Raw genomic sequence first — 26041 nt, forward strand, 5'->3', positions numbered from 1 at the left:
GTACCTGTGTGAGAGAAGTGGGTGTATGCGTGTGTGTACCTGTGTGTGCATGTGCACACATATGTGCGAGAGAGGGAGAGAATGGATGAACGTAATTCTGGAGCCTGTGCTTGCCACCATTTTCTCACTTGGAAACTCCCTTTGTGTTCTAATGAGAGCACGTCGGCTTCAGATCTTTTCTGGAGATCATCTAGTGCAAATAAGGCAGTCTGGATCCAAACACATGTTCCCTTACTTATTAGGGGCGTGACCTCAGGTGAGATTATTAACCTCTCTAGGACTCATGTCAGAAATAACTCGGAAAGTTTTAATTGTCTATGTGAGAATGTGCTCAGAAAGGAAAATAGTTAATATATGGTCAGCAGTGAAAAAAATGAAAGAATTATAAGAGAGAGAGGGGAAAGGAAAAATTACAGACAATCTTGTAACAGTAAATCTTGTTTGAACATTTTTGTTAGTATCATTATAGTGATTGATTGGCAGCCGGCAAAGAGACCACTGTGGTCAAGGGTAGTCTGTCCTTGAGCAGGTTGTTCAGGTTTATTGATAACTACAACTTCAGCTCTTGATGTATTTTCAACCCTCATGCCACACCAAAAACATGATTGAGGGTTAAGTTGCGAGGCAGTACATGATGGGCCTATCTTTCTGTTAGGACTTTACTTTAGTGAGCAAAGGCCTGCACTATGCTTGGCATCATGATTCTTTGCTCAATTTCCTCACCTCTAATGAAGTTAATAATATCATATACTTAGCTTTTTATGAGGGTTAAATGATATATAGCATGAAAACTTCTGATAATGATACTTGGCTCAAAATAAGCAGCCAATAAAATGCTATTTCACCATCATCACCATTATCACCATCATTGTCATCATTATACTGAAGGACCCTGGTTTATAGAGCATAAAGAAATTAATTCAATTTTCCAAACCCTAGAAAACATTCTGCTATAGTGCCCATATCTTGGGTAAGGAGACATAAGCCCCTGCCTGCCTCCACCTTCCCATGAGTGTCTAAGCAAAAGGACATTCGGAAAAGAATCCCAATTCATCAAACCTTTTTATTAAAAGCACTTTTTACTCAGGAAGCACATCTCAAATAATCAAAATCGCCTGGTTTTTAAAATGAATTTTTCCATGGATCTAGCTCTGATTTTCATTCTCCCCTTTCTACTCTGTAATGGCATGAGATGTTTTCAAAACATGTCAAAAAGAGTCAAGTCTGCTTAAAGGAAAAACATATTCTGCAGACATCATCCAAAAAGCCTTTAGCAGAGAATCCCCAAACCAGTCATTCAAGAATGAAATTTCATATCGTGAGCAAGGAGCTCTAACTTCTGTCCAACCTTCACCTCTAAGTGAGAAGACCATTTCCGGCCAGCATCATTGAGAACTTCTCCAGTAGAACATCTGGTCTACCTGTGGCTACAAGCCTTGACCACATCACAGGAGAAAAGACTTGGCCCTAGAGTGTTGTTTGTCTTTCTTTGTTGCCACTTTATTAGAGTCAGTAGAAAAGAACTGACAAAATAGGGTATGAAAGACAAATACGTTATAAATACATTTTCCCTTTCAAATCCCTTGTTTGTGTGTTGTTTCGTTTTTCATTCCTGGCTTTGTCTGAACTTCTCTTAGAAAAGTTATTGCTCTTGTCCTAAAAGAATCAATGAAATTCTATTCAATTTTCCAAATGTACCCTATTTCTTTCTCTTATTTTTTTTTGTGTCTCTCTCTCTGTCAATTGATTCTAGAGGTAAACACTTAAAAAAAGATTCCTGTAGAATACCATTATTTCTAATGAATAGTTGTGGCAAATGCCTTTCTTTCTTTGGACACAAATGAAAATTTTATTTATACTGCTGATTATTACCCTGGCACTCTGCTTCTAATTTCTTCTGGAGAAAAGCACACAAAGGGGCTTTGGTTTAACCTGCAGAGCTGCTTATTTGACGGTTCTCCAGGAGAGAAGAAGGGAAAGCACCACTGAAGTCTAGTTCTCTTCTCTCTGTATCGTCTCCTAAGATCAAGAGCACTGACTCAGTTCCAGGGGCAGGTAGAAGAAAGTACAGGTGAGACGGCATGGGTAACATTCATGGAACACTGACTGTTTGCCAGAAAAAATACAAAAGGGTATGTTAATTTGTTTAAAACTCATACCAGCTCCATTTTACAGATCAGAAATTTTATACCTAGAGAGTTTAAATATCTTTCCAAGAAGTAAATTTTTAAGTTTATGTTCTCTGATATACTGTTTCTTGTATGTTGGGGTTTTGTTAAGGTACCAAGGTATTTATCACTTGAGGAAACATTTAAAGAATCATTGACTTAGAGACCCACACAATATGAATCTTTTTCATTAACTACCAATTCTGGATATGTCATCTCAAGCTCCTTCTTAAAAGTTTCTGAGACTTTTAATGAAGCTGAGGAGATGAACTGAGTTTCTAGGTGCTCATCAAAGGTTTGATGATGCTGATCATTTCTTCATTTTCTTTTTCTTTGCCTTCAGGAAGGATGCAGTAAAATGCTTATCTGCTCGCCCATTTCTACAATTATCTCACCCACTGAGAAAACTATTCATTCACATGAAGTAGATGCTTTTGGAATTTTGGGACTCATTCTGGATCTTTAATTGCCATTTTATTTACTCCTTCTTGGCCTGTTATTATCTTAAAAAGTCATAGTATGGAGAGGGCACCCATATGTAGTAATGGAAACCTGCCTTGTCATTGTTTTGTTGTTCTAATCTCTTACACCAAATCATAGGGGTTCGGTTTCCATATATGTCGACTAGACCTAGTCACTCTGCTGACCTCACAAGGTGACTGTGAGAATCAAATGTTCTGAACTATGGGCTTTGGGAGAAAGTACAAAGAGCTTTCAAGCACAGTGACTTAACCTCCTTGGGGAGTCCCTCTGCAGTCTGAACAGCTTCCATTTCTCTCAGGCCACGGGTTTAGGGTGGGACCAACAGAGATGGCAAGAGTCACTTTCACTTAGGAACAAATTGACTCCATTCAAAGTCACCCAAAGAAGTCCCACCTCAGACCCAAGTTATAAATTAATGAATAAGATTTATGAGAAAGTTTATCGGTTAATCATTCTTTGAAAACTAACAGGGCTATATTTGGAACAACAGCTGCAAGTGGGAAGGAATGTTTTTATCGCAATAGTCAATATTGTTTTGATTTAAGAACATGGCAGACATAAATCTGGGCATTACAAGTTCAGAAGTAAGTTGACGTTACTTACGGACATACCTTACATTGCTCTCTCTGTATGCTGAATGCAAGCTCCAGACCTTCATTAATCCAGATGAGCTTAGCAAACAACTGATGTCTGACCTAATTTCTGCCCTTTGATGATTGAAGGCAGATACATTGATGTGTGTTGTTGCATAAACCATGCAGAGAAATGACGCTATAAATCCCAAGCAATAAAATATATTGCAAAAGAAATAGAGCATGGATTAAAGACAGGTTATAAATGCAATACATTTTTTTTTTCATGCTTTGTAAAACATCATGTTGCCCTGACTGATGTTTTCGTATTTTAGATGTAACTGGCTTCATGCTAAAACATACATCAAATGGCCTCTTGTCATTATAGAATACACCAAATCGAAAGAGACTTGGACTCAGCAACCTAAAAGGCTTTTGTATGTATTGCATTACTGCCCTTGTATTTCAAGAAATAAAAATTTTCTGAGCCAATGAGGGTGAGTACATTAATTTTTCAGCTCTGTAGATAGAATCAGGCAGCTTATTCTCCAAACAGACTGCTCCCAGCTGCCCTGTTCTGGATCACTCCTCTCAAGTTCCAGATGTAGAGACAATTTCATTACTGGGTTAGCATGCAAAAAACGGGACTATCACTTCTGCTCTCTCTCCATTGCCAAACAAACTATTTTGGAAATCCAGCAATGTGTCAGGTTCAGTGTTCTGGTGCATATTATAACACCTGCCAGATGAAATAGAAAGAAGTGTGTTGGGGTGAGATGTACTTTGTTTGAACTTCCCAGATACTTACTAGTGTGACCACGTTCCCTTTCTTTAGAATTGTCTTCTTCTTACTTCATAGTTCAAAGTGGTGGCCACCATTAGTATTTTCAGGAGGCTCACAAGCTAGAATGGAGAGACGAAACATACAAATAACTTTTTTTTTTTTTTACAGAGACAGAGAGTCAGAGAGAGGAATAGACAGGGACAGACAGACAGGAACGGAGAGATGAGAAGCATCAATCATTAGTTTTTTCGTTGCGCATTGCAACACCTTAGTTGTTCATTGATTGCTTTCTCATATGTGCCTTGACCGTGGGCTTTCAGCAGACTGAGTAACTCCTTGCTCGAGGCAGTGACCTTGGGTCCAAGCTGGTGAGTTTTTGCTCAAACCAGATGAGCCCACACTCAAGCTGGCCACCTCGGGGTCTTGAACCTGGGTCCTTGGCATCCCAGTCTGATGCTCTATCCACTGTGCCACCACCTGGTCAGGCTAAATAACTCTTAACACAAGGTTTTTCATGATGCTGTTAGAGATACACCAAGATCTAGGGGATATCAGAGAACACAAGATGGCTTCCCCTGCTTGGTAATGGATTGCAGGTAGGAAGAGCTTTATTGAGATGACTGCGTTCTAGCTGAAACCAGATAGATAATGAAAGATGAGATAGTTTCTGACTGGTGAATGTGGATGGGAGGACATTCCAAGTGGACTGACAGATTCAGCAAAGTTTGGAAGGAAAGAAGTTACTTTGTTTGATTGTTTGTTCTGCCACCACGAAATTCTATGACATTTATCTAACTTAGGGCATTGTTACTTGGAGCATGATCTGCAGACCAGAAACAGCAGAGAAAACTTCATCCTTACTAAGTGAGAGTCTAATTTTAATAAGGTTCCTCTGTGATTCATATAGACAGTGAAGTCTGAGAACCACCAGTGTAGTGTGCATAAAGACTCCTAAAACATCAGGTCAAACAAAACATAAAACTCTAAGTTAGAAAGGTCATTAGGAACTGTCTAGTTTAACACTTAGTTGAGGAAGTTAGTTAAAAAGTAGTTGATTCTGAAAACTTGAACTTTTTTTTTTGCCAATACCAATGTAAAATGTTTTTCACTGCATCCATTGTATTGCATATTGACAGCCTTTAATACCAGATTCAAAGCTTTTTTTAAATTGATTTTTATTTTTTTATTTATTTATTTTTTACAGTCAGAGGAAAGTGGAAGAGAGAAACATTGATTTGTTTTCCCACTTATTCATGTATTCATTCATTGATTGTTGTATGTGTCCTGACCAGGGATTGAACCCACAAGCTTGGCATACCAGGATGATATTCTAACCAACTGAGCTACCTGGCCAGGGCACTCAAATTCATGGTTTTAACATGATATATTAGGAAGTGGAGAACAGTTGAAGATTTCTGACTAGATGAATGTGAGAAAAAATAACTGTGATTTAGGAAAATAAATCTAGTGGTAAAGTATAGAATAGACTGAAGGAGGAAAAAAGCTAAGCTAAAAAGATATTTAAACAGTCTTGGAAAGAGTCACAAGGAGAGTGACAGGTAGAGAAATGAGAACCACTTGGAAGGTGATGTTCTTTTGTGGTAAAGCTTGTGGATGTATTTGACTCTCCTTTGACTTTCTTCTTGCTCCAATCCATCATATAAAAAGCACCACAATGTTTCTCAAATAACAGTTCTACCAACCCGCTTTTACCTCAAGAATATTTAATGTTTTCCTGTGGCCAAAAATAGTCAACCTACCTACCATGCTTTTATATTCAGCCCACCAGCCACTGCCTTCATGACATTATCTCCACCTGGGGCTTCTTTGCTTTTGTTCATCATTCCTTCCTTCCTTCCTTCATTCATCCAACAATCCTTTTATATCACATTGATTTAATTAATCTCATAGTGAGTGCTAGGCTTTCTGTTATGATGGTCCACATGATTCTCTCATCTTCACAGGGCTTAAAGTTGAGCAGTTGTAGAGGTTATGCTATTCACTGGGCACACAGCTGGGTGGGCAGGATAGATGAGGAATGGGGTGCCTGACCTCAGATGGGCTAATATTCCTGTTAAGTGTGTTCAGGATCAAATGGTGGAGCCAGTGATTTGATGACACTGTGTATTATGATCTGTTATTTATGGATTTTGTTGGCTTGCTACCGTTAACATACAGAAAGTTATTATGGTGGTAAGGGTATATTCTTCTGTATTCATACCTACAAGTCCTGTACAAGAGGGAAAATAAGATATATTTAAACCAAATGTCAAGCTACATCAACTTCGGTCTATTGGATAATAGAAATGCAAAATGATTTCTGTAATTATTCCAAAAAACGTTTTAAAAAAATGAAGGAAATAAAATTATGTATTTTCTTGGGAAGTACTGATAACATTGCCTGACTTTTAAATTTTTTTTTATATGCATATTCATAGAAGAAGCAGATCCCACTGCAGAAGGACTTTATTAACGCTCATTATCTGAAGTGAGAGTCCTTAAGCTATAGGTCTTGAAGAACTGTAATTAACCATGTGTATTGGAGTAGAAACCATGCCACCGTTTAACAACATGAGACTTTTGTAAAAAATGACCAGTTTTCTTATATTGACCAAAATGTTAATGCTACTTTCTAATTTTTCTCAGATTATCTTGTGTGTCCATGTTTTAGTTAACCCTCATAGAAAGTAAGGAAATTCTTATTAATAAGCAGTAAAGCATGGGTTAAAAACCAGTGATGTAGATATATGATAATTTTCCAAGGAACAAAATTTAGTTCTACAACTTGTCAGTCTGTTTAGTTAAATAGCAGGGAATCCTCTGAAGATTTATACATGGGTGGAAGAATTTATCTCTTTATAGATGCTGAAACTGTAAAGCAAAGCATTCATTTCTCTGTTCAGTCTGAAGGAGTGTTACTGAAACTTGTGAAATGTGAGTGGTTGACTTAGTGCCGTGTGAAGTCTCGTTAGGGGATATTCCTACTCCCTTGGATTTAATATCAGTCCTTGCTGTTGGGAGAATAAATGCTATTTTTGGACACTTTAATTTGAGCACAGCTGGTTATCTAAGCTGTCTTTTTTAAGTTCAAGAAGTTCCATATTATGCTTTGACCTTTTAGAATAGAGAATAATGAAGAGTCAGCATACTCTAGACTACACCCAATTCTGCAAATGACTTTAGATGCAGAGAAGAATGACTAAGGGCGTGACCTTGAGGACTGGCTGTGTGTGATAAGAAATGTCAGAGTGTGGAATCTTTCTGAACGTGTTCAGAGGGACAGAAAGATGCTACTTATTGAAATTAAGGTAATGTGTGGAAGGGGAGAGCAATGTATATTTTTAGAACTATTCTTTCATTTTTAATACATTTATTGAAGGACATTTTCAGTCCATGACTTCATTTAGTTTCCAAACTTGATTTCCACTTTAAATTTTTTCCCTAAGCAAGGGCTGAATAATCCCCAAATTAATCTGTTCTTTTCTTTTGAATTTCCAAATTTTGGGGGTTTTTTTTTGTTGTTGTTTTTAATTTTTTTTAACTTTATTTAGCTTTGAGAGAGAGAGAGAGAGAGAAGGGGGAGGAGCAGAAAGCATCAACTCCCATATGTGCCTTGACCAGGCAAGCCCAGGGTTTTGAACCGGCGACCTCAGCATTCCCAGGTCGACACCCTATCCTCTGCACCACCACAGGTCAGGAATTTCCAAATTTTGAATAGCAGAACTAGATGAATAATTTTTAAGTCAAGAATGCTTAACATCATGGTTCTCATATAATGTGTTCCTAGAATATATGAGTAAATACTAGGGAAAAGACAAAATAATAAAATATATTTTTATCTTCTAAATAAATCTCTTTTCAAATGAGAAATATAAAAGAAAGACGTACCTTAAAGATGTTTCTTTTCCATAAGTTGCCTTTTCTTTAGAGGAATTAGTATTACATTCTGTAACTTTTATTAAATTAAAAAGAAGACATCACAAAAGCAAACACAAAGGAAAAGCCCTGATAGTCACATTTTCTTCTTTTATTTTGGACAAGAACAGTTATAAACTAAGACATATATTTACTTAATAACATATACATATATATGTTTCTATATATATTTATATATATTATATATAATAATATATATATGTAATATATATATATATTATTTTTTAAGTGAGAGAAGGGGAGATAGAGAGACAGAATCCCACATGTGCTCCTGCCAGGATCTACCCAGCAACCCCTGTCTGGGGCTGATGCTCAAATGAACAGACCTATCTTCAGTGCCTGAGGCTGACTCTTGAACCAATGAGCTATTCTCTGCACCCAGGGCTAGGACCAATGCAGCCACTGCCTGCAAGAGGGGAAGAGGGAGAAAAGGGGGCAGAGGGAGGGGAGAAAAGCAGATAGTTGCTTCTCCTGTGTGCCCTGACTGGAACTGAACCCAGGATGTCCACACACCAGGCCGACACTCGATCCACTGAGCCAACTGGCTAGGGCCTATTCTGATATTTTATTAAATTTCTCTTTCTTTTTTATAAAATGGCTTTGATAGTTAATAAAGAGTTTGTACGTGTGTGTAATATTCTTAGTTGGCCAGACACACACATTTTATTTTATTTTAAAAAATATTAGTAATCTATAAAACCCCAATTCTTGGAAACTCTGTCCTATTTTTCTAATGATAAGGTGTTTTTAAAGAATCAGGGATAATTTTCATTAAATTCTATGTTCTGTAGTGAGGAAAGCCTGGTACTTAGGAAATTGATTAATATATAAATAAGTGTTATGTTTACCTGATTTGGAAATAGTTGAACTGAATAAGAGGGACTGGAGTTAAACTTAGATTTTATAATTATGAAATTAAGAAATCACAATCACAAGAGTAATTTTAATGATTTCAAGATTTTTTTTATACTCTAAAAAAGAACAAAATATTTAAGTATATGAATATGGTACCAAATGCTGATGACTTCTGTTTTTGTTACAAGTAATAACAGCAGCAGCAATACTTGTGTCCTGCCCTTTGTTTGAAAACGATTGGGGATGGGTCTGAGAGTCATTGTGTTGGTGCTCACAGCGGCTCCAGAAGAGGGTTGCCAAACCCACTGTACAAACGGGGCAATCGAGATTGACGTAGCTGATGAGACTTTCCCCAGATCCCAGAGCAGGATCAGAGCTCCAGATCCAGTCGCAAGTGTGTATGTCCTGTCCCTTTTACCACGACCATTGGGTCTCGTCATCAGTTCAACAAATACCAAGGTGGGGGAAGTTATGGCAATCATTTTAACCTTTGCTTTACTGACCTCTTTAAGATTTTAGACAAATTTCCATTGAGCTATTGTTATTAGTTAAATATTCATTTCTTGCTATTAATTTTATCATGGAAAGTAATGGTCTGAAACTGTCCCTCGGGTGCACTGGTTCAGGAGGTGCTGGCTAAGGTCAGCTGCTGCCTATACCCTGCCCTGGGGCCACCAGTGTGAGCTGCAGAGTGATCCGCAGAGGGCTGCTACCTGTGCTGAGCTTGGAGGTGCCTGGGAGAGGCCATGCTGTGACCTGAAGCCAGCTCCCACTAATGCTAGGCCTGTGGCCACTTAGCAAGAGCCAGCACAGGGCACACCGAGGCCAGATGCCACTTGTTTGGGGTTTATGGACCTTAGAGATATTTTAAGAAAGTCTATACTGTGAGCTGAGACAGGTGTTTTATATGGAAAACCACTGGAAACATCTGGATGGGCTGGCAAGTGGGATGACGTGGGGTCTTAGGGAATCACCAAGGTGGGGTGGACAGTCTGAGCCAGGTTCATTGAGGCTCTGATACGGTGTCACCTGTGGACTGGGCGCGGGTGTGTGTATGTGTGCTTTTTTGGAGGGGGAAAGGGGCTTCTCAGCAAAGGAACAATGGCCTCAGCAATTCTGTTTGGGAGAGAGCGACCTAACCAATACTTCTCCCAAAACTAGACTATTCAGTTCCTCCCCTGTGTCCACAGTGTCTTTCAGGCTGCTGCCCCGGTGCTGCAGCTCAGACTGAGTGACTTAGATTGAGTCTGTGTGCGAGCCCTTTAATAGGCCTGCCTGGGCTCCAGCAGCTCTCTGTCTGCTTCAGGCACACTCCCTGCTGGTGTTCACAGGCTGAAGTGAGGGGGACTTCTCTTCCCACACTGGAACCCTGGGCTGGGGGGACCTGGTGTATGCTGGAACCCCTGGCTTCTCAAGGGGGACCTCCAAGGCAGAGACATCTCTCCTGATTTTTATCTGCCACACGTGGGTATGGGACCAGCTCGCTGGGCTTCTCAGCCCTTCCTTCTGTTTGGTGACTCTGCTTAGTATGTGAGATAGGGCAGGGTGGGGTGCGGCTCATCCCATGGTGGCCAGCGTCATGGCACCAGTATCTGCCAACTGCAGGGACACAGCAGTCGCTGCAGCTGCCGACTCTGCCAGGCTGCTGTCCTGTTGGCTCTGCCACTGTGACTTGGTGCAAGGCCACCGTGAGCGAGGAGGCATGCCAGGCAGCCGATGACGAAGTGAGCGAAGCACCAGGAGCAGCTGTTGCAAAGGAAGCGGTGGGTCACGGGGGAGAACACAATGAAATCCAACATTGACAAGACATTTGCAGATCTCACACTCAGCACCGTGGGACTTGGGACCCACAGTGACGTGAAGGCCAAGCGGGAGGCACTGGCAAAGGAGAAGTGGAAAGAGCTGCAGCTGAAGCTGGAGGAGCTGCGCGAGAAGGAGTACAAGGAGGAGGCCCAGCAGGAGATCACCAGTCTTGTCTGACCTGTGGTGGTGCAGTGGATAAAGCATCGACCTGGAAATGCTGAGGTCGCCGGTTCGAAACCCTGGGCTTGCCTGGTCAAGGCACATATGGGAGTTGATGCTTCCAGCTCCTCCCCCCACCTCTCTCTCTCTCTGTCTCTCCTCTCTCTCTCTCCCTCTGTCTCTCCCTCTCCTCTCTAAAATGAATAAATAAAAATTAAAGAGGAGATCACCAGTCTCTCCTCCACTGGGGGGGGGGGGAGGAGCAGGGGGAGGGGTGGAGCAGGAGGCCACGCAGGAGGAGTTGTAAAGGGAAGAGATCACCACAAAGAAGAGGAAACTGGGAAAGAACCCAGATGTGGACACAGGCTTTTTGCTGACCCTGGAGAAGAGGAGAATTGGCTCTGGGAAGAGCTGGAGCAAGAGTGGGAAGCAGAGTTGGATCAAAGTTAAGATCAAAACGAGGAGATGGAAATCACTTTCAGTTACTGGGATGGCTCTGGGCCCCGGTGGACAGTGAGGATGAAAAAGGGCACCACCGTGCAGTCGTTCTGCAGAAGGTGCTGGAGGTCCTGCAGAACCTGCAGTGAGCTCCGGTCAGCAAGGGTGGAGCGGCTCAGGGGCATCAAGGTCGACCTGATCATTCCCCACTGCACCAGCTTCCACATCATCGTCATCAGGTGCAAGAGAATGGGCCACTCTTTAATTTTGATGTCCTTGACAATGTGTGGAGTGATGCCTTTGAGTAGAAGGACAAGTCACAAGGTTGTGCTACGGAGCTGGAGAAGAACAAGCCTGCCAGTCGCTGGGAACCCTACTGACTGGGAGGAAGTGGGCCAAGTACACGATCCAATGAATGCAGAGGCGGAGCTGGCTTCCTCATGTCCTTGATGCAGGACTTCCGTTCAGCCAGACTTCAGGTGGTCCTGCATGATGGTTGTTCTTTAGTTTAGTTGTAATTTAGATGTGGCTGTGGGAGGACGCAAGTACCATGTTTATCTATCCATCATATTGACAGGAAACTTAGAAGATATTTTCAATCAATGTTTTCTTTTCCTCGATCTCATTTCCACTTTCAGTCTCCTCTCATACCACCCCGCTCCTTATTTCTGGCCCTCAGACACCCTTCTTATTTTACTTCCTGGTTCTCTAACACCATTCCTTTCCCTCTGTGAATACTGTTCAGAGTCTTCTTGTTCTTATAAAAGAAAAAAAAAATATGAGCATTGATGGTATCAACCATTAGTTGACTGGATCAATGATTTCAAATGAAACTTCAGGTATGAGAATTCATTATTTAAAATATTTCCCCAAATATTTACTTTGGAAAACTTGAAACCTACAGGAAGTTTGCAAGAAGGGTAAAATGCATCTCTATACCTTGCATCAAGTCACTGAATTTTAAACTTTTACCATTTTTTTAAAGACTTTATTTATTCATTTTAGAGAGGAGAGAGAGAGAGAGAGAGAAGGGAGGAGCAGGAAGCATCAACTCTCATATGTGCCTTGACCAGGCAAGCCCAGGGATTTGAACCAGCGATCTCAGTGTTCCAGGTCGATGCTTTATCCACTGCGCCACCATAGGTCAGGCCTTTACCATGTTTTTGATTAAACTCTCTCTCTCTGAGAGTCCATTTTTCATGTTAAACATATTTATTGGACCCTCATTATACATAAACTTTAATTATATTTTTATTCATTCAAGTTAATGATAATGTTTCCTGAAATACATCTCGGAATAGAGCAAACACTCCATCCTCACAGCCCTCTCCCAGGAGTTACAGGTATTAAGAGAGAAAGGACTGAAAGACCTCATGTTAGTATATTATACTAACATGTGAATGTTTAGCCACCTGAGGGAGCATTTGTGCTTAATAAAATGAAGTCATTAATCCTCTTACATCTGTAATAGGGGATATGGTGTATGTTAGGTCATTGTTTGAGGAACAAACTTGTGGTGATGTTTGCTTCCTCCAGTCCAAAATTATGTCCTTGGAGCCTTCCCTGCCATGGGATATGAATTTTAACTACACACTAGTATTCTCTGTATTCCAAACTCACCTTTAAAGGTAGCCCTGTGGTCTGGATGGGGCAAATCAAGAATGGGACACAGACTTTGAACATCAGAACTGACCCAGGAAATCCATTTTGTGTGTAGTGCTTATGTCTAAATGCTTAAGTGACATAGTCATCTTTTTGGGAAAAATTATGGTTTGGAAAGACAGGCCAATATTTGCAGCCATAAATCACTAATCTCGGATATGAGGAAGGCCCTGTGTATTTCGTAAAGTGAGGCATGCCTGTGTTCCCATTCCCCTCAAGCATTTTGGTTAAATGTGAATCAGAGTTTGGGCTTCCTCTTAGACATGCTGACCTGGGCCTCCCAGCACAGCTGCAGGCTTCTAAAGAGGTTGCAGTGAAGTGATCCTACATATCTGATGAACCACAGGATGTCAACAAGACACACCCATTGTCCCACATTTGGCAAGCTCTAAAAAAAGAATGTAGCAAGGAAAGCGTGCAGCTAGCCAAACCAACCCTGACCATAGTAGCAGGCTCTTCCAGATGGGTGCGGCAAGTGGACCACATTGAAAAGGAACAGGCCCTAGGACAAATCTGTGTCAAAGAAAAGCAAAACAGGGCTGAACTGTCACAAAGAATGATGGAGCTGTGGACCCTTTTATCTTCATCAGGGTTTGAGAGGGAGGTGACTGCACAGCATTGCTCCAGCCTCAAGTTTTCCCTTGACTTGAGACTCTTCAGACCGAGGGCAGGAGGTTTAAACTCACATTGACCATACCACACCTCACAGTCCAAGCTAGGGTGAGGTTCTGAAGTTGTAGCTGGATGAGTAAGGCCCAAATAACTTTTCTTTTTTGTATTTTCTGAAGTGAGAAGCTGAGAGGAAGAGAGACAGACTCCTGCATGTGCCCGATAGAGATCCACCCAGCAAGTCCACTAGGGGGCGATGCTCTGTCCATCTGGGGCTTTGCTCTGTTGCAACTAGAGCCATTCTAGCACCTGAGGTGGAGGCCATGGAGCTGTCCTCAGCTCCCAGGCTAACTTTTCTCCAATGGAGCCTTGGCTGCAGGAGGGGAAGAGAGTGATAGAGAGAAAGGAGAGAGGGAAGAGTGGAGAAGCAGATGAGTGCTTCTTCTGTGTGCCCTGACAGGGAATCAAACCTGGGATATCTACATGCCTGGCCAATGCTCTACCACTGGGCTAATCGGCCAGAGCATATCCAAATAACTTTTAATTGAGACTCAAATAAAAAAAAGTCATTTCCCATAACTGTTTTTCACTTTAATACACAAAGGACATAGGAGTGTTATCTTCTTCACATCTGAGGTCATGCTATTTGTTTTTCCCTCACCATACACATGCACAAACACACACACCACACACACATATGCAACACACAGGTTAAGAAGTTGGTGCAAGGCAGAATAACAACTATAGTTACCTGTGAATACTCAGGTAAACATAATATTCTTCCACGTCACATATGCAGTATAAAGGAGGAGGATATGTGCTAATTAAAAAGAACAGTCCCTCCTCTAAAATTACAGAATTTGAATGTGTGCTGTGAGCCATCACATGTGTCTGTAGCCATGGTTTCGGAGAGGTTTTGCAACACCAAATACGCGGATTCGTTTTGTTTTGTTTCATTTTTGGAGATTGAGTTCCAGGACTAACTTATTGTGTCTTGGAAGTTAAACATTGATTAATCCAGGTCAGTATGCCTGATTAATCCAAGATTTGGCCCTTGTCATTGTCAGGCGTGTCACCATGGTTCTCCCCATACCCAGCCTAAATCGGAAGGCCATCTTTGATTGTTCCCTACCATCATCTTTTCCATTCAGTTATTCAGGGGTCTCATACCCCTCCTCAATGTTTCTGTAGCCATTTCTCTTATCATTTAAATTCTCATTAGCCAACTCAGACATGGAGCCTCAATCCTTTCCACAGAGTTCTGCTGGGTATCCCTGCTTCGGTTTGTAATCTTCACAACTTTTACTCAGTTCTCAGGTCATAATAATGGTCTTTACACCACTGATTTTGAATATGTTAATGCTCTCTGCCATTTCCTATCTTGCATAACAGCTAAATCACCATTCTTGGCCTGATCTTCAAAGTTCCTGATTGTTTGCTTCCACTACAATAATGCCAACTTATTTCCATTTTCCTCTCCCACACACCAAACATGTTGTAGTCTGTGTTCAACACCTCCTGGACCCAAAATGGTCATTTCTTCCTGACAGTTTATATTCTACTTTTTTGGCAACAAAATATCATCTCCCATTGTCTTTCCAATTCCCTGCCAGATTGTAAAACCCTGGTGAAACTCACCTGCTGTGACTACACTAAACCTCGTTGATGGGATTCTGTGCTAAACTTTTCACCAATGATAACCTCAAACACTACACAGACACACAGGCACACTCCACATGTTGCCTTCAAATGCTCACTGTAGTTTCAGATGGGTTTGTTTAGCCAAATAATTAGAGAAGGAAATTCTTTGAAGAAAGGGACCATGTTATTATAAATAAATTTCTCCATATCCACCCTTAAACAGCTAGAATAATGCTATATACAGCATACAGAGTTGGGTAACTTCTAATTTAGAAATGAATTAGGATCCACTATAAATAGTATATTTTAAAAAATACATCATCAAAAAGTCTCAGACTTAGTTTTATTCTAGACTAATGAAGTTGCAATAATACTAAAAAAAAAATCCATGTCATTTTCACTCAATTTTGGAGTTGGCTGAGAGCTTCCCTCTGCATTGGTAGCTGTTCCCACTGGAAGTACTATCAGGCCAATGTCATAATTGTTTTACAGAAGAGAAAACTATTTCAGAGAACTTGATCAGACAAGATCATACTCATCTAACATGTAAGCTAGACTCTAACATGAATCCTAAACTAACCCAAGCTCAAATTATAACGGTTAGCTTTCAATCTAATTCTTGCCCAATTCTAGCTCTAGCCCAAATTGAACCCAAATCCTAGCCTTAACCGTAAACCTAACCCTGAACCTAGCCCTAGCCCTAGCTCTAGACCTGACCCTAACCTATTCTTAACCTAGCTATAATCCTAGCTCTAGTCCTCATCCCAACTTGAACAATAATTTTAATTCTACTATTAAACATACCTCTGTTCACAAATCATGCTCCTGATCCTAATGCAAAACTTAACACTAGCCCTCAATCTGGCCTTCAGATTCACATAACTAATATGTAATTAAAAACAAGAAAATCTACAAAGAAAAGCATACACAAAAAAAGGGAACTGAAAAAAATACTTTTTTTTCTGATACTGAATATCAGTACCAGATATATTCAGTACCAAAATATTTGAAAAGTAATCATGGTTGCTTTGTGTGGTTTTTTTTCCCCAATGAATGCCTAACTTTCAAAAAAAAGAAACTCAAGTGGAGGAAACTTTTCTTCTGAATAGATATGCTTATATGTTTCCTCCATAGGCTTTTTGGAATTCTTGATGAAACAAATGCAAATAATTTTATTTTACATTTAGAGATCTGAGGCTATAGCAAAATTGGGTGAGATTAGGTTAGACTCAGCAATTCCTATTTGCTGTTGAAATCATTAATGAAAAACATATCAGGAACCTAAATTGGACATTGCAATGGATTGAATAGAGGCCTCCAAAAGATATGTCCATATCAAATATTGCCTTATTTTGAGAAAAGAACTTTTGCATGTATAATTTAGTCAAAGGTCTCAAGCTGAGATGATCTGAAATCCAATGACAGTTGTCCTCATAAGAAACAGAAGAGGTGAAGATAGATGAGCAGGAGGCCATACGACCATGGAAGGAAAGATTGGAGCTACTCTAGGGAATGCCAGTAGACACTAGAAGCTGGAAGGTGCAAGGAACAGAATCTTCCCTAGAGCTTTCAGGAGTAATGCAACCACCTTGATTATGGATTTTTGGTTTCCAGAATGATGAGTAAATATATTTCTGTTGACTTTCAAGCCACCAAGTTTATGGTAATTTGTTACAGAAACCCTAGGAAACTAACATAGACATGCCATGATGTGGTCAGTGCTATAAAACCAGAGAGGTGAAGGTCATGAATTCGCTGAGTAAAAGTTCCAGTAGCAAACCACTAGGCAAAGAAAGCTTCATCTGAAAGGCGTTTGCTAGCAGTGAAGCTTATGCTCTAACAAAATCGGATCACCGTGCAATAAGCTTTTTACATGAAGGATGGTTTACAGTTTTCCCATGTTTACTATCTCCCATAAACTGCCCAGGTCACTGTTGAGGCAAAACTAAAACAACAAGTTTACTGTTCTTTTTTAAATTTTTATTGATTTTAATTTATTGTGTTACATAAATTCTAGTGTTACCCCAAATGCATCTGCCCTCCCCCATACTCCCCTCAATATCTCCCTTGCCCCCTCCCTACAGTGCCCTCCCCCCTTCCCTTCAGGTTTATCCCATCCTATCATCCCCTTTCCCTCTGTCCTCTTTTCCTCTGGTCCCTTTGATCCCTCCTCTGTCTCAATTCCGTTCCTCAGTTCACATTGTTTATTGGATTCCTCAAATGAGTGAGGTCATATGATATTTTTCTTTTTCTTTGTCTGCCTGGCTTATTTCACTCAACATAATAGTTTCCAGGTCCATCCATGTTGTTGCAAAAGGTAAAATTTCCTTCTTTTTCATGGCCCCATAGTATTCCATTGTGTATATGTACCACTGCTTTTTAATTCACTCGTCCACTGACGGACACTTCAGCCGTTTCCAGATCTTGGCTATTGTGAACAATGCTGCCATAAACATGGGGGTGCATTTCTTCTTTTGAATCAGTGATATGGTGTTCTTGGGATATATTCCTAAAAGTGGGATGGCTGGGTCAAAAGGCAGTTCCATTTTTAATTTTTTGAGGAATATTCATACTGTTTTCCACAGTGACTGCACCAATCTGCATTCCCACCAGCAGTGCAGAAGGGTTCCCTTTTCTCCACATCCTTACCAGCACTTATTCTGTGTTGTTTTGTTAATGAGTGCCATTCCAAGGTTACTGTTCTTGAGGAATTTCATAGATCAAGAACTGAATGAGCAAATGAGATGGGAACCCAGGCAACTCTGTCTGCTATAGCGGTGGATTGGGGGGAGGGGTAAGTGGAGGATGCTGGAAAAAAAACATCAAAGTAGAAATAGGATATCACTAGGAAGTTAATTTATCAAAATATGGCACTGGAGGCCCTGGCCGGTTGGCTCAGTGGTAGAGTGTCGGCCTGGCGTGCAGGAGTCCCGGGTTCGATTCCCAGCCAGGGCACACAGGAGAAGCACCCATCTGCTTCTCCACCCCTCCCCCTCTCCTTCCTCTCTGTCTTTCTCTTCCCCTCCCGCAACCGAAGCTCCATTGGAGCAAAGTTTGCCAGGGTGCTGAGGATGGCTCTGTGGCCTCTGCCTCAGGCACTAGAATGGCTCTGATTGTGGCAGAGTGACGCCCCAGATGGGCAGAGCATCGTCCCCTGGAGGGCATGCTGGGTGGATCCCGGTTGAGCGCATGCGGGAGTCTGTCTGACTTCCTCCCCGTTTCCAACTTAAGAAAAATAAAAAAGATGGCACTGGAAATATATAATACAGTTCCAAATTTGCTTCAACTTATTTTAGTTCCACACTCTTTGTTAACTAGACTAATCCTACTTATGCAGGTTAGTCTCTCAAGCAGGGAATCTGATCCTTAGTGTGTTAAATTTAAGGGATCTGGGAAGCTTGGTCCCAAAACTCAGCTCCCATCACTAATAGCAATGTGCTCTGACTGTCTTCTCTGTCATAGAAGCGTTTTGTGATCTTAAGGATTTACTTCCATGAAACACTGTGTGACGTTGACATCTTTCGCCTTGGGAGAGTGAGGTGATCAAATATTTCCCAAAGTCCTTACGATGATTGTACTAAAGGACATAAGGACACTCAGGTCATGGTGCAACTTATGTTCAGTTTAATATTTAAATGAATAGGTGAAGAAATGAAGGGAATGAAGAAATACATTAAAAGAGATGTGTGGGTATTGGAGGTTGTTCAAGGGGGGCAGCAATAACCTCAGAGAGGAAGTGAGAAGGTTCGGAGCTTAAATTCCTCTCTTTGTACAGATTCACTGAGGCCAGCCCTACTCTATAAAAATCGTTTCTATCCAGAAGCTCTTGGCAGTATACCAGATCACTAAGAGAAACAAGAGGATGAGCATAGAGGCGCCATTGTTGAAGGCGTAAGATGAGGAAGCAGTTGTGTTGAAAAGTAGAGCAGTCACAAATGAAACCCTAGATTTTCTCCTTCTCCCTCTCTGTAACACTCCCCTGATTGCTTCAGTCATCTTTATTGTTGTTAAATTTTGCCCTACATTTGTCTTTATGGTCTGGGTTTCACCTGGAGAAAAGCAGGGAGAAAATGATGTATTTTCTTTAAAAATATTGTTTACTACACACAGGAACTGCCCCGAATTGCCTTGGAAGCGGGGCTACCCGTGGATTCAGGCTCTATTTTTGAAGGTCAAAAGGATTCCAGGCAGGCAGGTTTGGTTTAGATAAGCATCCGGATTTGGGGATGGTTATCTGAAGCCCTGCCTGTCCTTACATTTCACAGCAGTGAAAGAACATCTACTCTTAGGTTCTAAATCAGCGCTGAAGATTCAATGAACAGAACATCTCAGCTTGTTTTCTTGCCCAAGTCCCTGTAATATTTCCCAGATTTGTGCTTTCCCTGTCCAAGGGTGCAGGTATCAGCGTGCCATCAGTACTTCCCATCCTGTTTGTAGATATATTGCTTCCTACCCTCTTAACTGATCCTTAAAATAGAGGTCAGCATGAAAAGGTATTCTGTTGTTTCCCATGAAGGGCATTTGAATGCCCAGAGTTCCAGATGCTAAGAAGCTAAAATAACAAAGGGAATTATTTGGAAGAGAAGGTGAGAAACTTCTTATCATGAGGTATCATTGCAAGGCTCACACAGCACATCGCTGAAATGGAAGGATAATGATCAGGAACAGCGTTTAGAGATAATGGAGTAGAGTTAGAATGAATACAGTCAGAATGAATTAGCTGCAAAAAGGAATACCCTCTGTAGAATTCGTTCCAGATCAGCTGTGCCCTGCTTCAAGAAAGTTATTAGATATATCTATGACCACAAAATGGGACTTCTAGGATGACTTCTAAGATGCAGGTCAAGTTCATTTTCTTAATCTGGGAGCAGTTACAAAGGTATGCTCCATTAGAGAAGATTCATCAAGTTTCTGATATGTACATCTTTATAGAACATGTCAGGAAAACTAAAAGTCTTTTGCCTCTTTATTTGGAACAACTACAGGAAGTTGTCACTAACAATCTCAAAAACAGTGGCCAGTTTCATAGTCCACTCAATATGGACTCCCATGTTTTGTCCTCCAGAAATTTTCCCAGCAGATTGAGCTTTGGAGTGTCTTGTGGGCGATATCCATTCATAGAATTTTGGAAAGCTCTGTTGGGAAAATGGGTTACAGGACATTGGTGGGCTTTATTGTTATTACATATTGAAGAGTCAGAGGATGATGAAAGAGACATCTCCAAAGGTAATGAATATGGAAGCAAATAGATATTGTGCTTTCCTGTTAGGAACTGCTGCTATCTCTTGTGCTAGAAGGGTGGGGATGTCACCAGGAAGTGCTGGAAGGATAGGGACAGCCATACAAAAACACACAGCAGGAGATAAGATCTAAACACCCCCTTTTAAAATTGATTTTAATTTATTGTGCTTACATAGATTCAAGTGTTCCCACCGAATAAATCCCTCCCACCCGTCTTCCCCTCAACATCCCCCTTGCCCCTTCCCCCCAGTACCCTCCCCTCTTCCCTCCAGGATTTGCTTTCCTGCTCTCTATAACACTGTAAACACCCTCTTTTTTATTGCTCCTCAAGTCCTTGTCCCTACCCCGTGTGTCCCTTGAGATACTACTCTGGTGGACTTCTTATGGGTTATGACTGATTTCTTTCAACTGTTGTCTCTCTCTCGTCCTGGTAACCCAGATCTCTGTCTTGCTTCTCCACTGATTCACTTAACTCCTTTGATTCCTCTAAACTCTGGTTGCCGTCCTAGTGCTGGTATCAATACCGGTACAAGGCCATGTGGTTCAAATTTCTCATTTGAATTAGACATTTCTAATTCAAATCAACTGGAAGTGAGCTTCGTCAAGGAGCTCAGGCACCTTGGAAATTCTGTGCAAATATTATGTGTACACACACTTGTGCATTTTCTTGAAAGCAGGCCTCTAGCATTTATTACAACTTTTTAGATATTCATACCTTTCCCCCAATGTAAGAATTACGACAATAGATTCTCTTTGGCATCATGTGGACACTTTATATTATGTTTCTACTTACCTTCCTTAAAGCCAATATACTCTTAATAAGGATCAAGGTTTTGGGGGTTCCAAATAGGAATACCCACTTCCCTCATTGCTCCAGATCCCTTTTACGGGAAGGTACACTCAACTTCTAGGTGTCATGAGTATCAGAAGCTATCAATTTAGTACTGTTTCCTTCTCCAGAGAATTAATTTCCTCCTGACTGAAGTCTTGGTCACAGGATATGAAGAGCCCACAGTTAGTGACAGAGTACCGAAGGCTTGCCCCCAGGCTTAAAGCAGGCATTGAGTCTATGGTGCAATTCATACTTCAGAGGTCTTCATCGGGTCAGGCTAAAACTCAGTTTTAGTTGAGAATATATCCTTGCCCAATTGGTTTCTTCTTCTTCTGCTCCATTCTGCTTGCCCCATTCTTCTTTTGCTGACCATTCCTGAATTCCTGTCTCAGGCTTTGCTTTTTTTTTTTTTTTTTTTTTTTTTTTTTTTTCATTTTTCTGAAGCTGGAAATAGGGAGAGACAGTCAGACAGACTCCCGCATGCGTCCGACCGGGATCCACCCGGCACGCCCACCATGGGGCGACGCTCCGCCCATCCTGGGCGTCGCCATGTCGCGACCAGAGCCACTCTAGTGCCTAGGGCAGAGGCCAAGGAGCCATCCCCAGCACCGAGGCCATCTTTGCTCCAATGGAGCCTTCGCTGCGGGAGGGGAAGAGAGAGACAGAGAGGAAAGCGCAGCGGAGGGGTGGAGAAGCAAATGGGCGCTTCTCCTGTGTGCCCTGGCCGGGAATCGAACCCGGGTCCTCCACATGCTAGGCTGACGCTCTACCGCTGAGCCAACCGGCCAGGGCAGACTTTGCTTTTATAGAACTCACCCCCCCCAAAAAAAAAAAAATAGCCCATGCTCTAAAACTCTTAAGATAATTCAGTGTAGCTGATTATCTCAGGGAGATACTATTGGTCTAATGGAGGTCATTGTCTAAAATCATTAACCTCAGATTACTTCTATGAATAAGGTAAAAGCCCTAATTTATAATATTCTTGAATATTTTCTCAGCCTATTTAGAACTAAAAATATCAGTTTGGATTTATATGAGATTAATTTTCATAATCTGTGGATGGCAGTTGCTATTATGGCCAACTGTAAATGAAGATAATTTATTTGACCTTTTTTTTATTTAAGGTGTGAGAAGGAGAGATAATGGGGCAGACTTCTGCGTGTGCCCTGACCAGGATCCACCTGGCAATCCTGTCTGGGGATGATGCTTGACTACCGAGCTATTTTTAACACTGCAGCTGATGCACTGAGATCAACCCAGACATCCTTAGTGCCCAGGCCCTATGCTCAAAACAATCAAGTCACTTGCTATGGGAGGGGAAGAAGGAGGGAAGGGAAGAAGTAGGGAAGGGGAAGAAGAAGGAGATGGTCACTTTTCCTGTGTGCCCTGACTGGGAATCAAACCCCAGATGACCATATACTCAACTGACACTCTATCCACTGAGCAAATGGCCAGGGCCTATTCGAACTTTTCAAATTAACTAGAAATGAAATTATGCTCTATTTTCTAACTGTCATATTTACTACTTGAGCTCCTCTGTCTCTTCTATTTTACATTTATGCAAGTATTTCAAGCCGTGTTTTTGGATGAGAAACGCTTGCAAATGTGTAGGGCTAGCCTCATTCTGGAAGAGCACCCAAATTTTGCAGGCAGGCAAATTATCTTGTCACCCTCACAATTTGACTCATTCCTTAGGTGAGTCAACAGGTGATATATTGCTGATCACCTGTTTTGGGACCATAGGTACTTGGCTGGAATGAAATTACTGTTATTTCACAAGTTCACAAGCCCAGTGGATTCATTCTCTCACTTATGGATCAAATAGCATTATGATGTTAGCAGAGTTATCTTCATTTTACTACTCAGAACCTTAGGTATGTTAACATTTTTTGTTCAGGCATATCTTGGAGATATTGTAGGTTCAGTTCTGGACCACCACAATAAAGCAAGCAAATATCATGCAATTCACACGAACGTTTTGGCATCCCAGTGCATATAGAAACTATGTTTAAAATACTGTAGGCCCTGGCTGGCTGGCTCAGTGGATAGAGCATCGGTCCCGTGTGCAGACATCTTGGGTTTGATCCCCGGTCAGGGCACACATGAGAAGCGAACATCTGCTTCTCTTCCCTTCCCTTTCTCCCTTCTCTCTTACCCTCTTGAAGCCAGTGGCACAATTGGTTCGAGCATAGGCCTCAGGCACTGAGGATAGCTCAGTTGATTTGAGCATCAGCCCCAGATGGGGGTTGCTGGGTGGATCTTGATTCGGGTGCATGTGAGAGTCTATCTCATTATCTCCCCTCCTTTTATTTAAATATATATATATTATATATAAATATTATATATATATATATTATACACACACACACCATAGACTATTAAGTGTGCAATAGCATCATATATTGTTAGGTGTGGGTTCAGGGCTCCTTGAAATCCAAAGCCCTTTTAAATTCGAATTCCTCTCACCCAACCTCCCCCTCCTCTTAAGCAATACCCTCCATCCTGAGAAGGTTCTGGGAAACAGCCTTGGGACAAGGCCATTAGGAGGGTTGGGAAAAGGAGACAGTCTGTGACCAATGGCAACAAACCAAGATATGCTAATCTGAGCATGTCCAAGTGCACCCAGCCCCATGCCAGCAAATGCCCGCAGCAACCTCTATATACGACACCCCCTTCCTGCAGCTCTGGGCTGATGCCACTAGGGTCTCAGCCCATCTGTTTTGCAGATGCATAAATAAACTTCTTATAAAATTCATCAGGTCTGTGCGTCCCTACTTTGGCTAACCTAATATATATAAAAGGCAATGTATAATTTAAAAACCCTTTATTGCTGATATTGAGACTATTTCATAGAGAGCTCTCAACTTTAAAAACAGACAATTATGGACATTTCACCAAAAAGAATATACAGATGGAAAAAAAAAAAGATGTGCAACATCATTAGCCATTAGAGGGTTGCAAACAGAAACCTCAAATAAGGTATCATTATACACTTATTAGAATGGATAAACTAAATAATAGTGATAATAGCAAATGCTGATGAGGTTGAAGACAAACTGTATCACTCATAGATCAATGGACCCATTATAAAATTGTATAGCTATGCTTGAAGAGAGTATGGCAGTTGCTTACAAAACTTAACATGTACTTACTAAATGATCCATTCTTGGGCATTTATTTCAGAGAGATTAAAATTTATCTGGACACAAAGACATGTGCACAAATACTTGTAGAAGCTTTCTTCATAACAGCAAAAAGTAGAAAAAACACACCTGTTCTTCTGTTGGTGAATGGATGAACAGACTGGCAAATACATAGCATGGAATACTACTCAGTAGAAGAGAGGAACAAACCATTGATAGCTGAAATACAATGGATGACTGCTTGGGTAATGCTCAGTGAATTGTGCTGAATGAGAAAGCTAATCTTAAAAGGTTACATATACTATGTAATTCTATTTACATAGCAATCTTAAAATGACAAAATTTTAGAAATGGCAAACACAGATTAGTGATCCTTACAGGGGAATGCAGTTTCCAATGGAATTAGAAAGAGAAGGCAGCATGACTTTGTCCTTGAACTTGTCCATGAATAAGATAGAAAAATGTGGAGATGGAAAAGTCATGTTAACCAATTCACTCTCCATCTCAAGTGGGCTTGATTATTTATTGTCATAACAGAAATGTCACAAACCCGTTTAGATGGTCCAGGAGGTGTCTATAATGTATACAACAAAGGTAAATAGTGGGGAAAGAACATAGGTTTTTATAAGACTGTTAACTTTTTCAGGCACTATTTTTAATGTTTCATGTTTAACCCTTACAATAGATTTATGGGTGAGATGCTATGATTAACCCCATTTTCAAATCATAAAACAGAGGCATAGAGAACCTGCTTACTAAGTACTAGGACACAGTCCTTTCCTAAAGTCATAGAGTGGTCAGAGTGGGAATTTGAATTTGGGACACTTCCATCTGGATTCTGTGCTCATAAACACTATGCTATAGCTTTGTCCTTGTTAAACAATCCGTCTTTCATCTCTCCTACTCCAAGTACAGTTTTCATAATAGAGAAAATCATAAATGGGATCCCCAGTGGTAGCCTGGAAGACACTTTTCTCTAGTTCATCTGCCCATCAGTTCGTAAACTGGTATTTAAGAATCTTGACAGTAAATGACAAGCCAAAGGAGTTCAGATGAGAAAGGTTAAACCAAAATCTATAGTTTGTGACTTGTTATATTCCTTTCTTCTAAATAGTACGATTAGACTTAAAAAATGCTGGAGATACTTCAGCAATGTGAAAATTATGAATCTAAAGTCGACTTATTTGAACTTTGTGTCACAATGTGCAGCGAATAAAATGTAATGCAGAAAAAAAAGTACCTAAATTTAAAAAAAAATTTTTGCACTTACTTAGCACTAGCAATGGTAGTAATTTCTATACGTTATTTTGTGTCACAGAACTTGTGCATGGACTATTGGCTTCTTGCCCTCATTGTCTTTGGAATGTAGAAACTAGCAGAAATTATTATTGCTTGTGTGAATAAGTGATGTTTTAGGAATTTCAGGAGGCTATGAATAAAAAGAGATTGAGTCAGAAATATCAATCATGGGGTCCTTCTTCATCGATTTTGTTTTAATAAGTGTGAAGGTATAAACTTAGCATTTTATTCTCATAGCCCTGTTCTTGTGATTAAAAACTCTTTACTTTGTAGTCATGGGCAGATGAGAGAATGCTCATAGTCGATATTTCATAACTATAGTCCCAGATATGTGCAAGGCATCAATGGAGGAAGCACAAAGAAATGGTGAAGCAGGAGTGATTAAATAGCATATGTCTTTAAAATACATTATTGAA

General features: G+C 40.8%; 1 pseudogene; it reads left to right on the forward strand.

The window, feature by feature from the left end:
* Positions 1-10583: 10583 nt before the first annotated feature.
* Positions 10584-11613, forward strand: LOC136309427 (protein FAM50A pseudogene; annotated as a pseudogene).
* The last annotated feature ends 14428 nt before the right edge of the window (positions 11614-26041 follow it).

The sequence above is a fragment of the Saccopteryx bilineata genome, chromosome 6 (assembly GCF_036850765.1).
Source record: "Saccopteryx bilineata isolate mSacBil1 chromosome 6, mSacBil1_pri_phased_curated, whole genome shotgun sequence".
NCBI lineage: Eukaryota > Metazoa > Chordata > Mammalia > Chiroptera > Emballonuridae > Saccopteryx > Saccopteryx bilineata.